Genomic DNA, 14078 nt, shown 5'->3' on the forward strand with positions numbered 1-14078 from the left:
CATTGTGTTCTTTCTCTATGGTAGGTAGAAAGACTCAGTGTTAACATAATAATTCATGTTAAGTAATGGGTGGAGCCTCTGGTAAGAGAGAAAGGAAGGACCAGTGCCCAGAGGAGGATTCACCAGGGTGGGAACCAAAGGAGAGGAAATGCCACCCTGGAAGCAAGATCCCACTTCTCACAATGAAAGGTATAATAACCCCACTATTTGGGAACTTCTTAGTCAGCCTTTTGGGTCTAAATTGGTATTTACTTCACAGACATGGAATTAAGAAATAATTCCAATAAGCAAAATGATTCATAAAACTATTTTCCCTCATTCAGGCTTTGTAAAGCAATGATAACTGTTGAAGAAAAATTCAGAGAGGAGAGTGTAGGAGCCTGGGTGTGCCAGGTGTGCTTGTGTGACAGGAGCAGTGCCAGACTTGAGGGGTTGCTAGTCATGTGACAGTGACTATAAAGGGAACTCTTGGATTGAGCTATGCCCAACTTGCCCCAGTGCACTGCCAGGAAGCTTCTCACAGGTCCTTTCTTGGCCATACTTCACAATACCTTTAAATGGTGGTCTTTCTAATTCTTGCTATGGACCTTCCCAAGCCTCTAATATCTTTCTTCCTTCCACTTAGCATTTGATTAAGCTTCCCTCCCTCTGCACTTCTTGTGAAACTGGCCTAAAAGAGAAAGAACACACTAACTGCCCACCACCTGGAATAAAAGTGCATCTCTCGCTCCTCCTTGGGCCTGCCTGAAGCTGGAGTCCCCTTCCCCTAACCCAAGCTCATTTGGTGTCTTCTCAGGACTCAGAACTTAGTCAAGGTCCTTTTCTGGCTTTGCCCTTCTGCCCTAAGCAAGGAGGCTGGAAACAGATGAGTGCCCTCCCACCTCTGTGAATCACACTTTGAGGACATGCTTTAGGTGCTGGGTACCTCAGAATCTCTTGCTTACTTGTCCTTTTGTCTCCTTCAGGGACTCTGAGGGCCTTGTTTCTGGGTTTGATGCATCTGCTCTACGTCTTGAGGATGGTCAGCAGAAGATGGTCTGGGGGGCTGAGGGAGAGGATGGATGAAGCTTGCATGTGTGGGTTGGATTTCCACATATGTTCCTCAGGATGTCCTAAGGGGCTCATTCAAGACTGGGACAGATATCTCTGAGCTACCATATCTGGAGTACAGCTCAAAGGAATTGGAACATTCTACATCCAACTCCAAGTTACTTTCCAAGATGGAAGGGGAAAAGATATTTTATAGTTTATTAACTTTGGTATGTACAGTTAAATAAAGGGATATGGTAGGTAGGCCTCCATGTATTGTTTACCCTGGACACTGCAAAAAGTAGGGTCAAACCTATTTTGAACCATCCCAATCTTTCCTGCTTGTTTGTGTGTTGATATGTGTATATATTTATGTTAGAATCTTGAGCTTGAATCTAGGGCCGTGTGCATGCTGGATAACAATGCAATCAGGGCTGGAGAGATGGCTTAGCAGTTAAGTTGCTTGACTGAGAAGCCATGTTTGACTCTCCAGATCCCATGCAAGCTAGATGAACAAAGGTGAAGCAAGCACAAGAACTCAATCATTGAACTATATCCTAGCACTAGAGTGTGTGTGTTTGTGTGTGTGTTGCTGGGGATTGAACTCAGGACTTTGTGCATTAAGCAAGTGCATCTACCACTTGTCCTACTTTGACAACATTTTATGCATTTATAATGTAGGAAATAAGCAAGCAACAAAGTGAACAATGATGGCTTGTCCCTATTGCCCAAGCTCTCTTCTAGATGCTGATTAAGTCTTTACACAATAAAACATTCAGAAGATTGTCTCTGAGGGTCTACAATGCTCTGAAGACCACAGCTAAGAAGAACTGCCCTATGACCCACTGACTTTTAACATCATATACACATACACTTTGGTCTATGATGGAGAAAAAAAGAAAAGAAAAGAAAGAACAGGCTTCCTTGGGAAGATTTCTTAGAGAGGGATGTCAAAGACACTCTTGAGAAGACTGTGACTAATCTCCTGGGACTCCCTCAGCCCCTCTCTCTGCAGTGGTCTGACTTTGGCTTCATATCCCCATAGCTCAGAATTTACACTGCACACCATGCTGCTTCCTCCTCTTGCTTCCAATGCTGCTGCTTCTTTTGGCAATGACTTGACACTTTTGCAGATCTTGACTGCAACAACTTGCTATCATCAAGGTAGGAGGATCTCCACAAGTTTGAGGCCACCCTGAGACTACATAATGAATTTCAAGTCAATCTGAGCTAGAGTGAGACCCTACCTCAGAAAACCAAAAACAAACAAACAAACAAACAAACAAAAAAACCATGAAATCCCTGAGCAACTGGAGCAGCCATTTTTACCCAATGGGCTGTGACTTGCTCTAGAGAAAATGCACAGCCTGTCTCCAAGCCAACAGTAGCCTGATCCCAAATACCCACTGTTTCCTGAGATTTTAGAGAGACAATGAATCAGGCACTCTATGTCTTAAGCAATATGGTGTACCTTAACAAGTGCCTTATTAATTTGTAATCTTTAAGTCTTAACTGAGATCAAGTCCTTGGCTGAGGCTGCTTAATTGGTACACTCAGTCCTTTGCCAAAGGAGGAATGGCACCAATGGCAGACACAAAAGCTGCGCGTGTCAACAAAGGAAGCTCACAAAAGGGCCCACACTACAGCAGAGGAAGACATACCTTCAAGTTCTCAGGAATAAATGGGGAGTGTGAGAGGAGACTCAAGCTTTGTCCCAACACACAGACTAGCTGAATGTGGATCACCAGTATGAATTGATTCTGTTCTGATGCATATGGTAACAAATGAGTAATACATGCAGTGAGGTTTATGGAGTCTCTCCATGTGCCATGACTGTTGCTTCTATGGTGGATGTAGAGCAGGTTTCTGACCAGCTTAAAACCTTGCTTGGCTGACCATATTAATTTCTTAGTCTTCAGTATCCTTCTGGTCCAGTCCCATGTTCCCATCAGCTTTAACTATCCAATGCCAGTTGATTGCCCTTTCTAGGCTGATTCCCTCTTGATGTGGTAAGTAGCAGCAAGAGGATTTTTCCTTTCCTCAGGGGTGACCTGATCTGATAGGGAAGGAGAGGTATTCTATGTCTTCACTGGATATAAGCTTTCTGTGAACAGTTGCTGGAGCCATGAAGAATTGAACACGATGGACCATCAACAGATGGTAGCCATGGGGCTAGAGAGTTGGCTTAGCAGTTAAGCACTTGCCTGTGAAGGCTAAGAACCCTGGTTCAAGGCTCGATTCCCCAGGACCCACATTAGCCAGATGAACAAGGGGGTGCACGTGCCTGGAGTTAGTTTGCAGTGGCTGGAGGCCCTGGCATGCCTATTCTCTCTCATTCTCTCTCTCTCTTTGTCTTCCCCTTTCTCTCTGTGTCTGTCACTTTCAAATAAATAAATAAAAATAAACAAAAATTTTTAAAAAAATAGATGGTAGCCATGACAAGCATGAGGAATTGCTGGAGAAAGTATGTGTGGAAGCTAATGAGTTGGCAGAAGAGTAATATTGGGAGAAAAGTAGTTTCCCATAGGAGGAGCAAATGTATTCCCTGAGGGAAGAGAACACAGCTGGTTGTTGAGACTGATGATCATGGAAACTGGGAGAGAAGGTATTGAAGGTGTTATAGGGACCTGACATGGAGGCAAGGCTGGAGATATAGCAGACCTGTGATGGCCTTCAAAACCATGTTATGGAGCTGGAGAGAGGGCTTAGCAGTTAAGGCACTTGTCTGCAAGGCCTAGGGACCCAGATTTGACTCCCTGCAGCCCACATAAGCCAGATGCACATGGTGGTGCATAAAGCTGGAATTAGTTTGTAGTGGCTGGAGGCCCTGTCATGCCCATTCTCTTTCTCCTCCCTCTCACTTTCATAAATAGACAAATGAAAATTTAAAAAGAGTATGTGGGCTGGAGAGATGGCTTAGTGATTAAGTGCTTGCCTGTGAAGCCTAAGGACCCTGGTTTGAGGCTCAATTCCCTAAGACCCATGTAAGCCAGATGCACAAGGTGGTGCATGCATCTGGAATTCGTTACCAGTGGCTGGAGGCCCTGGTGCACCCAATCTCTACTTCTCTCTACCTCTTTCTCTCTCTGTCTCTCTCAAATAAATAAATAAAAGTAAACAACAACCAAAATAACATGTTATGGACTCTGGGCTTTATTCTAGGGAGAAAGAAGCCACGGAAGAGCTTCAAGTAGGAAGTATGATCTGAAGCATGCAGTTTATCATCTGGAATTGCATGAAATGACTTGGCTGAAGAAATTGCGGAGGGAAGCAGACAGCTCATAAGGCAATGTACAAGTCTAAAAAAGATAGATGGTGGTGACTGGAATAGTTACAACATGGAAGGAGAAGAAGGAGAGGAGTCAATGGTGACTTCTGAGATTTTAGTTTGTACAATTTCCAGATGATGGTGACATTTACTGAGATAGGAAACACAGAAGAGGGGGCATTATGGGGTAATTCTGCTGTTTTGTTTTGTTCATTTACAATTAATTCTAGTTTGACTTCTTTCTTTTCAAAGATGTTTTGAAAAAGCAATAGAAGTCAAACCATACATTGTATAAAAATGGAGAGGGGAACTGAACAAAAAGTTCTCAAAGGAAGGAATACAAGTGGTCAATAAACTTCTAAAATGTTCATCATTTTTGGCCATCAGGGAAATGCAAATTAAAAGTACTTTGAGATTTAATCTTACACTAGCCAGAATAGCTGCCATAAAACAATCAAATTAAGAGCTAAGCATGGTGGCACATGCCTTTAATCCCAGCACTCAGGAGGCAGAGGTAGGAGGATCACTATGAGTTTGAGGCCACCCTGAGATTACATAGTTAATACCAGGACAGCCTGGACCAGAGAGAGACCCTCCCTCAAAAAACCAAAATAAAATAAAATAAAATAAAATAAATAAAATAAAATAACAGCAAATGCTGGTGAAGGTATAGAATAATTATTCACTGCTGATAGGAATGTAAACTGGTATAGACACTATGAAAATCAGTATGGAGGTTTATCAAAAACTTAAAAATAGATCTTCTGGGTTGGAGAAATGGCTTAATGATTAAGGCATTTGCCTACAAAGTCTAAGAACTCATGCTCAAATTTTCAGGTCCCATGTGGTCAGATGCACAGTGACACAAATGTGTGATGTCGCACATGTGCACAAGGGGCACAAGCATCTGGAGTTCATTTGTAGCAGGCTGAAGGTCCTGGCATGTCCGTTCTCTCTCTCTCTCTCTCTCTCTTTCTCTGCCTCTTAAAAAAACAGATCTTCTGCCATATGACCCAGCTGTACCATTTCTGAACATACACCTTATATGCTTTATTCTTTACTACAGAGATACTTGCTCAGCCATGTGCTGCTCTATTCATAATAGCTAGGAACTGGAGTCAGCCTAGATGTCCAACAACTGATGAATGGATAATGAAGATGTGGTACATATACACAGTGGAATTCTATTCAGCAGTCTAAAACATGAAATCTTGAAATTCTTAGAAAAATGGATGGGTCTGGAAAAATTATACTAAGTGAGGTAACTGAGGCTCAGAAAACAATGCTACATATTCTCTCTCATCCTAGCTTGGACTAATTAGATTTGTCTGTAAGCTGTAGTATCAGCTGTAATGGTCAGGAAGCTAGAATGAGGCTTGGAGAGAGAGAAGTGGGAACAGTTGGGGGGAAGATACAGTAGGAAGGCAAGAAGAGGGAAAAATACAGGGGTGGAAAGGCTTTAAGGTGAACAGGGGAAAAAGAGGAAGTAGAGGGGGAAGAATACATGAAAACAGTATGAATAAATACTATAGAAATAGACTTTGTTGACTAATTAATAGATATCATTTTTTGTGTGTGTGTTTTTCAAGGTAGGTTCTCATTCTAGCCCAGGTTGATCCAGAATTCACTATGTAGTCTCAGGGTGGCCTTGAATTCATGGCAATCCTCGTACCTCTGCCTCCCAAGTGCTGGGATTAAAGGTGTGTGCCACCATACCCAGCTAATAGATATAATTTTTTAAAAAATGGAGTTCATTAGCAGTGGCTGGAGGTCCTGGTGCACCCATTCTCTCTCTCTCTCCCTCTTTCTCTGTCAAATACATAAAAATAAAATATTTAAAAAATAGGCACAAACCTAGGTTTTGGGTTCAAGTACTTTCCTGAACTCCTAGTACCCCATTACACCACAATTTGTGATTTCTCCTGTGATAGGGAAATTTGGGGTTCTGGGTGCTTCCATATGAACCCAAGCCCTGAGTTCATATCTGCAAACTAGCCAAAGAATTGGCAATTCCAGATTCAAGAAAATGATTTAAAAAAAAATTTTTTTTTTTTTTTTTGAGAGCGACAGACACAGAGAGAAAGACAGATAGAGGGAGAGAGAGAGAATGGGCGCGCCAGGGCTTCCAGCCTCTGCAAACGAACTCCAGACGCGTGCACCCCCTTGTGCATCTGGCTAACGTGGGACCTGGGGAACCGAGCCTCGAACTGGGGTCCTTAGGCTTCACAGGCAAGCGCTCAACCGCTAAGCCATCTCTCCGGCCCAAGAAAATGATTTTTAAAACATCACATTTTATTTAGATATTACACAGATGTGGAGGAAGGGAGAAAACTGAGGGCAAAGGAAGGGAAGGTAAAGTGGGAAGAAGGGAAATATACCACGTGGAATCCAGGAGTCCATGTAAATGAACATGGATCTTAGATAGAAAAAAACACAACATGAAATGGGATTTTTAGAAATGTGCGCTTCCAAAAAGATCAAAAGTGAAGACAGTAGTAAAAGGTAAAAAAAGTTTCTTCCCACCCCAGCATGGCTTCCAGGGTGGGAGGGAGAGCTTGCCAACAGTGGACCCAAGAACATTGCTGCCACTGAGAGAGAAAGAAAGAGAGAGAGAGAGAGAGAATGGGCCCCTCTCTCGGTGGATCCCAGAGGATATACTTTAGAATTTGTCCCAGTACATCTAGACACACCTACCCCAGGTGCCCCAGCCAATTGGTCTGGACTTAGAGGAGAAATCCACCCACACTTGGGCAGGGTGCATGCTTAACAGAAAGATCTAATTGGGCGAGAGGGGCAAGCACTAAATCTGGACTGAAGCAGGAAGGGTGAGCTGAGATAGGCCAGGAAAACTGAGATAGATGTGGAGAGGGTGTGATACAGATTAGCCTAAGTTCCCTCCCTTTGAGGGCCATCCTGGTATTGCCTAGTTAAATTAACTACCTACTCTGGAACCCCCTCACTCCCTAAATAAACTCAATATTTCATAATTCATCCTTCTTAAATCTGTTTTTTTTAAATCAATTATTTGTTAAAAATAGAACAAGACCAAAAATCGAGGTTCGTAAATTTGGGGGATCCCTCCTGAACCCCCAAATCCATTATAAATGGCTCAACACTAAAGGAAATTCTCATAATCTCTCCAAGGCTCAGGGAACATTGTGGAAGAGGAAGTGGAGAAAAAAGTAGGAGCCACAGAGTGTGTAGGCATTCTTGCCGCACTGCCCTAGTGTATCCATGACCTCTCCGTGGTTACCAATACCCCACAAGACCAGCATGGTTTGGAGCTCTTCAACATTTTGCCATGAAGGACAGAAGAGGATGAAAGGAACAAAACAACAGGACAGAGGACTGTTTTAAAAGAGGAGGGTCCTCATGGTATGAGAGACAGCAACGAAAGGGCAAAAGATAATGGTACAGAACACAATCAAATTCCTGTGTGTTCATATATGAAAGTTCCTAATAAAAAATAAATTAACTTAAAAAGCATCTGTTAGGGTAGAAAATTTTAAATATGGACCTTTATCTTTGGAGAATGAGTCAGATATGAGCTGCAATCTTAGAAGTGGGGATGATATATACTCGAAGGGCAGAGGGCCTTAGATATCAAGGAACTGTGTGTAAAATAGAAAGAGCCTGGTACAAGCATGGCTGCTCATAATGATACCCGGCAAACTTTTTAAGTAATCATCTTAACTGGGATTTGACTATGTAGCACATATTTTGAAAAACTGTAGAAACATTACAAACTATCTGGTAAAAGAAGGTAACTGTAAAGAGACAACTGGTGGTTAAGGAGGAAGGCAAAAGGGTGGTGATGTTTCAGTTACTGAGGGTACAATTTCAGAAAGAAAACCATCAAGCAGATAAGAACAGGACTGAATGTAGTGACCAGAAGCCAAATGATGGCACATTCATTTGTCTGACTCCTTAAAAGGAGAACTTTTTTGTTTGAACTCAATAAACATTATGAGAACCCAGGGAGCCCTGTTCTCAATATCCTCAAAGATACTTGCACAAAATTCAGATAAAGAAAGAGAAAGGAATGAATTTATGTCAGATAGTGAAAAGCTGCTCACTGGGATAGAATTTGTACTGAGGCAATATGGAAACAAGGCAAGATGCCAAGCAATCCTAGGAGAGGAAACATGGAAACAGAAGAATGATGGGTTAAAAGAACAGCACACTCAGGAAGTTTGCCCCTGGCTTCAACACAAAGAATTACCCATTGGGAATGAAGCAAGAGAGGAGGGTTGGGGCTCAGTTATTGAGAACCAAGTTAAAAAGTTATCTGGCTTTTATCCTGGAGATAAAAGGACTTCATAGACTATAAGAAAGTTAAGTGGTACAGTCATATTTGTGATTTAAAGGCCCAGTGAGAGGGATGGCTTGGAGTTGGGGTGGATTAGGGAATGAAGAATGTTTTAGACTTCCACCTGGAGGTTATCACAGGGATCTAGACATCAATGACCTACAAAGGTAGTGAGAGTGGGGACAGATAAACAAGCTATAACTGGGCCTCATCTTACACAAATTACATCCTAGCAGTGGCCAAAAGCCAGTTATGAAATATTTAGTTATTACCATAATGGCTCTGAAGACTCACAGTGAGTGCAGTTATGAACAAAGAACAGCAGGAAGGAACTGAGATTCATACACAGGTTCTAGACCTGCAGCCTCCCTGAAATCTGTACATATAATTTGCTGGCATGTGCTTGGTGAGGAGGGCAAAGGACCAAAAGAAGAATTCCAGTTTCCTTGCAACATGTGGTCTTTGACCCTTTTCTAAAAGGCTAAGGACACCTATTTGGGCACTACTGATACACAAAACCCTTCTACATAGGAAGGCAGTACCCAAGGTTGTGTGAATTAAGCTTGGCCTAGCTGCCTATTCACTAATAGTGAACTTTATTTACTCATCAAAAATGACATCACAGTTAAGGGTCAATGGGTGCCACGTGGAGAGAAACTACAATAATTCAGGTCATAATGGGAGAGGTGGCTCCTTGAGATCAGTAGTCTTAGGTGGAGATGAGGCCACAATATAATTCCTAATTGTTGCTTCCTAGAAGAATATCGGTTCTTAGTTCTTTCAGCCGGCCTTCCTGGTCCCCACTTTCAACCTGTAATACCTACAGACACAAGATGAAAAAGCCTTCAGTCACACGCAACATGGTGGAGCACATGGCCCCAGGAACGTGGAGGGACGCGAGTGGCAGTGGAAGTGCACTATCCACAAGTGCTGCTCCTAGAGCTGTGAAAACCGTGTAGTGCTGAGATTGAGTGATATTTCTCCATTTGTTCATGGGCAAGAAAGGCAAAGTAGAGAAGAGCCCATGAGACAAGTTCTGTCACCTGGCCAAAGAGACTTCAAGCTGATTCAGCTCAATTGCAGCTTTCATTTTCTGCAGAAAGCTGGGGCCTTGTGGGACCTGTGTCCTGCACCAGGAGGATGGCTACAGGTGGCTATAAAATTCATGCCTGTATCCAGTCTTATTGTGGGAGTGGGCCTGGTTCCAATCAAACCTTTTCCCAATGTGAGGACTCTCCTGGAAGACATCACTACTTCTGTTGTAGGCAGGCCCTGAGGAAGGAACTAAAGACCTGGAAAGTTGGTGGTGTGCTTAATGATGGGGCCTCCAACGTTGGAGCTAGCTGGGTCCATGATGCTTTCTCACAAACTCACTTGACACCTATGGCTCTGTGTTTGGCTTATGATTTCTTGGCCCATGGTGGCTGCTTCATCACAATGGGTTTCCATTCCCATGACTTCAGCCCCTACTTTGGATCTTCCAACAGCTATTCCACTGTGTCCAGGCAACCAAACCCCTAGCTTCTTGCCATGAATCTGCAGAAATCTTTGTAGTCTGCCAGGGATTCCTGGCTCCTGACAAGGTGGATAGTAAATTCTTTGATCCCAAGTTTGCCTTTAAGGGCTGGAGACATGGCTTAGTGGTTAAGGCACTTTCCTGCAAAGCCAACGGACCCAGGTTTGATTCCCCAGGACCCATGTAAGCCAGATGCAGAAGGTGGTGCATGTGTCTGGAGTTTGTTTCCAGAGGCCCTGACATACCCATTCTCTCTTTTTCTATCTGCCTGTCTTTCAAATAAGTTAAAAAAATTAAAAATTTTTAGAAAAGAAAAAAAATATAATCATATGTGTGAAAATGCTAAAAAGATGAAACATTCCTTTGTATGCTAACCAAGTTTGCTGTGGTGGTTTGATTCAGATGTCCCTCATAAACTTACGTGTTCTGAATGCCAGATTCCCAGCTGATGGAGATTTGGGACCTAACACCTCCTGGAGGTAGTGTATTGTTGGCGGGCTTATGGGTATTATAGCCAGTTTCTCCTCACCAGTGTCTGGCACACTCTCCTGTTGCTATTGTCTACCTGATGTTGGCGAGGAGGTGAAGTCCACCTTCTGCTCATGCCATCATTTTCCCCTGCCATCATGGAGCTTCCTCTTGGGTCTGTAAACCAAAATAAACCTTTTTTCCCCCCCAAAAAAGCTGCTCTTGGTTGGGTGATTTCTGCCAGCAATAGGAACCTTACTGCAACATTTGCCTTTAAGGAAGTTGAAGTTTAGGTTACAAATGTGCCTGAGTTTATGACTAAGAAGAAATCACAGGCTGAAGGCTATGCTGAAGGTGACCTCACTATCATCGATCCTCAGTCTCTGACTTCCTGCGAGTTGCCAACCCTGTTGATTTCCTCTCCAAGGCCAGTGAAACCTTGATAGATGATGAAGATTTGGCACAGCATCCAGCCACCACTGAGGATATATGGGTATGCTGTCAGGACGTTAAAGTGTTGGGGCACAAGGAGCTCAGGTCCCTACTGAACAGAAGAACAAAGCTTCGCCAATATGTGGCCGAGAAGCTGAAGAAGCAAGCAAAAGCAGTGGACATCAGCCTTAGCTCAGAAGAGGAGGGCGATGATGAGGGGCAAGCAACTGCTGAGACAAAGCAGTCCTCTAAGGAGGAGGAACTGGTGGAGCAGCTTAACAGGACCCAGGCAGAGACGAAGGCCCAGGAGATGGCAGAACTAAAGAGGAAGAAAACAAAGCTGTTACATGAACAGAGGAAGCAGCTGGAGGATGTAGAGCTGAAGATGGATCTGTCTGGGGTTTTCATTGCAGACAAGGGGGGGATGGTCATGTTCTACCTCCGCACAATCCGAGGTCAACAGTTGTTAGAGGAAGTAACACAAGGGCACATGAGTGCTGAAGGCACATTTGTCTGATCTGCCAAGTGATGACATCTGTGTGTCAGATGCTGAGGGGGAAGAGAATGCTTCTCTGGAAAGGGATCTAGATGTAGAGGAGCTGGCAAGAGTCAAGGGACATCCAGGCCCGAAGGACCAGAAGTGCATTTGATTGCTCAAGTAGAAGATGATAATGAAGAGGACGAAGACAATCCATTGCTAGTGCCACTGGAGGAAAAGGCAGTGTAGGGAAGAGCAAACTAACCTGTGGTTCTCAAAAAATGGCTTCAGTGAGATTGAGGATAATGCTGCCGAGACTTTGGAGATCAGTCAGTCCCAGCTGTTAAATGAGAGCTGTCAGAAGGGGCAGCAACCGCCATTACCATCTCCACCACCTTCCAGTTTGAAGACAGAGAGGAAATCTCTTCCGTGCCAGAATGAGGCCGCTGAGGGGACAGAGGCCTTTTCAGGGACAGAAGCTGCTAATAACCCTGGAGAAGACAGAGATGACACCTCAGACAGTGATAACAGTAGCAGTGAAGATGAGAGCTAGAAACCATCCTGTGGTACAAAGCAAAGCCGTGAGCCTAAGTTGGTGGATTTGAGGTTGTGCCTATTGAGGACCCAGTGAAACATTGAATTCTGGAGCCTGAAGTTCCTGCCCTAGATGACTTTCCAAAAAGGCCAATAGATATGCCTCATAGATAACTCCTTCAACTAGTATTCCTTTAATGAAGGTGACAGGGGACTTCCAGAGTGATTTGTGCAGGAAGAGAAGTAGCAACGAATACACTAATTGCTTGTTGACAATAAGGAGATGGAACATTACTGGGAATGCTGGCCTGGCCAGAAATCAGTGTGGGACTCATCAAGAAAGTGGCTGAAGCCAAGGACAGAGAGAACCCGAGGATGTTGAGGAAATTGGAGCAGACCAAGAAGGTGGCAGAAGCTGTGGACATCTCAGAAAGAGAAAAGGTGGCCCAGTTGCGAAGCCTCTACAAGAAAGCTGGACTTGGCAAGGAGAAACACCAGGTTACCTATGTTGTAGCCAAAAAAGGTGTGGGTGCAAGGTGCAGCAGCCAGCTGGATTCAGAGGTCACTTCAAAGTAGTAGATTCTATAAAGAAGGACCAGAGAGCACAGCAAGCGAGGAGCAGAAGAAAAAAAACACAAGCGGAAGCAGAGCTACCTGGGCCTCTGAGAAAGACTACAGACTAGGAGATGTGGACAGTTCACTTCCACTGCTTTGGAGCCTTGCTTAGTATTCCACAATGGCACCTTCCTGCCTGAAGGATGATTTCCCATGAAAACAATGAGCTATCTTATATTGTGACAGACCCTATACTATATCCTTTCATGAAGAACCTGGGATGAAAGCAGTAAAATCTTTTGCAGACCTTATGGGGTAAGGAGCCCAGGTTTGATTCCCCAGTGCCCATGGCTTGTCCTCTCTCATGTAAAGAGTATTTTAAAATATCAATCTATGCATAATGAAAAGACAAAAGGATGTTTATTTTTTTAATTATTAAAAATTCAATCCTATCATGGAAAATGTTAATAAAAATTTAAAAATTAAAAAAAAATTCAATCCTAGTACTCAGGAGGATCGCAGTGAGTTTGACAGGCCATCCTCAGACTACATAGTGAATTCTAGGTAAGCCTGAGCTAGAGTGAGACCCTATCTCGAAAACAAAGAAACCAATAAACAAAAAGCCCCAAACAACAAAACAAAAGGCAAAAACTAGGGCTGGAGAGATGGCTTAGTGGTTAAGCACTTGCCGTGAAGCCTAAGGACCCCGGTACGAGGCTGGATTCCCCAGGACCCACGTTAGCCAGATGCACAAGGGGACGCAAGCTTCTGGAGTTCATTTGCAGTGGTTGGAAGCCCTGGCGCAACCATTCTCTCTCTGTCACTCTCAAATAATAAATAAATAAAAAATGGACCCCCCCCAAAATTAAAACAAAACAAAAACTGTGTGTGTGTGTGTGTGTGTGTGTGTGTGCGCGCGCGCGCGCATCGGGAGTCTTGTGCCACACTGCAAGCAAACACCATATGCTTGTGCCACATTTTGTGACTGGCTTTAAGGGAGTGCTGAGGAAGCCAACCAAGGCCAGCCAGTGACTTTAATCACTGAACCATCTCCTTGCCTCGCGTTTTAAAAAATGTAACTGTTAAAAAAAATAATCAGGGGCTGGAGAGATGGCTTAGCGGTTAAGCGCTTGCCTGTGAAGCCTAAGGACCCCATTCCCCAGATCCCACGTTAGCCAGATGCACAAGGGGGCGCACGCGTCTGGAGTTCGTTTGCAGAGGCTGGAAGCCCTGGCGCGCCCATTCCCTCTCTCTCCCTCTATCTGTCTTTCTCTCTCTGTCTGTCGCTCTCAAATAAATAAATAAAAATTAAAAAATATATATATATGTATATATATGGGTCTGGCTCAGTAGTTAAAGGTGCTTGCTTGCAAACCCGGTTCGAGTTCCCAGTAACCACTTAAAGCCAGCTATACAATGAAACACATACATCTGTGTGTTTGCAATGGCAAGAGGCCCTGGCCTGTCCATTCCTCCATGTTTTCAAATC

The 14078-nt window shown here is 43.7% G+C and overlaps 1 pseudogene; it reads left to right on the forward strand.

Annotated features, from left to right (window-relative positions):
- The first annotated feature begins 9598 nt into the window (after positions 1-9598).
- On the forward strand, positions 9599-12717 carry LOC101609510 (annotated as a pseudogene).
- The last annotated feature ends 1361 nt before the right edge of the window (positions 12718-14078 follow it).

This window comes from Jaculus jaculus, chromosome 15 (genome assembly GCF_020740685.1).
Source record: "Jaculus jaculus isolate mJacJac1 chromosome 15, mJacJac1.mat.Y.cur, whole genome shotgun sequence".
In the NCBI taxonomy this organism is placed as follows: Eukaryota; Metazoa; Chordata; class Mammalia; order Rodentia; family Dipodidae; genus Jaculus; species Jaculus jaculus.